Source organism: Myotis davidii, unplaced genomic scaffold, assembly GCF_000327345.1.
Source record: "Myotis davidii unplaced genomic scaffold, ASM32734v1 scaffold648, whole genome shotgun sequence".
In the NCBI taxonomy this organism is placed as follows: Eukaryota; Metazoa; Chordata; class Mammalia; order Chiroptera; family Vespertilionidae; genus Myotis; species Myotis davidii.
Window position 1 is genome coordinate 887768 of NW_006299603.1, and position 1855 is coordinate 889622.

The window sequence follows — 1855 nt, forward strand, 5'->3', positions numbered from 1 at the left end:
GGGACTGGGCCGTGTGGAGGGGTCCACAGGAGCTGGGGGCCCCAGTGTTCCCACTGTTCCCTTTCCCCCTAGTTTCTCCCCCCCCTCGCCTGCTCCCAGGGTTGCCGAACTGGGGCAATTGATGTGTTTTCCTACCCTCCCCCGTCCTGAACAGATTCTGTGATGTCCCAGGAGCTGCTGGTCTTGAAAATGGAGATCTCGAATGGTGAGGGGAGGCCCCGGGGGAGACCAAGGGGTCAGGGTGGGGGTAGAGAGAGCAGCCGTGACACGGACACCCCCACCCCCGCCCGCAGTCTCTATCTCCACACGTGAATGGGAGGCGGGGCAGAGGAGGGGCTGGAGCTACGTCAGGCAGAGCCTCAACAACGCCAAACAGAGCATTGACTGGGCCAACCGCAGTGTGCAGGCTGGGAACGAGAAGCTGAAGAAGCTGACGGAAGGTGCCCTGTGCCCCTCGCTCCGGGACTGTGGTGCTGGAGGCGGGAGGTGCCCTGTGGGTCTCGCTCCGGGACTGTGGTGCTGGGGAGGCCCTCCCTCCCGGAGCGCAGGGTTTGGAGGGCTGATGGGTGTCACCTGTTAGTAATGTGGGGGTATTTAAATGCTGCTGGGCACCCCAAGTGCAGGGCTCTGCAGCACCCCAGCCTGGAGGTTTGGGCAAGGTGGGGGCCTTGTCTGAAGCTCCACCCCAGTTTTCTCCTGTCTCCTCCCACCCGCAGACATAAACAAAATCAAGGCTCAATTACAGCAGATCTCTGAGATGCTGAAGAAAATGCAAAATCCACGTAAGCCGGGGCCAGGGGAGGTGGAGCCTGGATGTGCCCTACTTCTCGCCTAGGGGGACCTGCCTGATCTCGGATCGCTACTTCCCTTCTTTACAGAGCCCACACAGGCCACTCGGTAATCAAGAGGACAGGGAAGCCTGGGCGCAGCTCGAGGACAGGGGCGTGCCTCCCCGTACATATGACACGTGGGGCCCAGTCTCGTCTGAACCCACTCATCATCCCCACATATCGAATCATGTGTCACGGTGAATGAGTGTTGTGGAGCTGCGTGTGTGCGTGTGGGGGGGGTAAGCATTTCATGGAGGGCAGGTCTTGGGTGAATGTTGAATGTGGAGTCACAGAGGGCGTGGTGTGCACCTGTCACTGTCCATGTGACACGTGTATATCATAGCATGTGGTGTCATGCACATCACAGTGGGTAGCTGTGTCAGCAGGGACCACAAAGGTGTGTCACAGTGAGGGTGGGTGCTGGTGACACGTGTTACCCAGGCATGTTTCACTGTTGGTGTGAATATGCATGAACGCCCTGCAACATGTTACATGTATGTATAAACGTGTCATGGTGGAATTGGTGGGAGCACCCCGTGGGAGTGTAACTGCGGGTATCACGGTGTGTGCCTGCCACTCCCTGTGCCCCGAGAACAATGTGTGTCCATGTGAGTGTGCCTGGCTGTCACCGAGGGCGCTGGGAGCAGCACACCCGTGTGCCTGTGTTTCCGCATCACATTTTGTGGTTCATGGAAGTAAAGGCCAAGGGAAAACAATGTGGCTTTCAGATCTGTTACTGGGGTGACTGGGGGCCCTGGGGAGGGTCTGCAAGTGGCTGGACTTGGGGGTGGGGAACATCACACCGTGAACAGGTGGCCGTGTGCCAGGAACGCTGGCGATGGGCACGCGTCTCTGTCTCTGGGCACCTGTGTACACGGTGCATCTCAGGCCACACCCTGGGGCACACGCTCAAGGGCACAGGGTCTCAGCCGCTCCCTGGGTACACGGTCCTGGACACGGGGACCCACTCCAGACGACATTCTCACACACCCGCGCGCCCCCAGCCGTGCCCCCTGAGCACGTGA

The 1855-nt window shown here is 59.7% G+C and overlaps 1 long non-coding RNA gene across 1 annotated transcript; it reads left to right on the forward strand.

Annotated features, from left to right (window-relative positions):
- Positions 1–144: 144 nt before the first annotated feature.
- On the forward strand, positions 145–1546 carry LOC107184925. Its single transcript, XR_001515824.1, has 4 exons — positions 145–205; positions 294–440; positions 717–782; positions 879–1546. It is a non-coding gene; the product is annotated as an uncharacterized LOC107184925 (long non-coding RNA).
- The last annotated feature ends 309 nt before the right edge of the window (positions 1547–1855 follow it).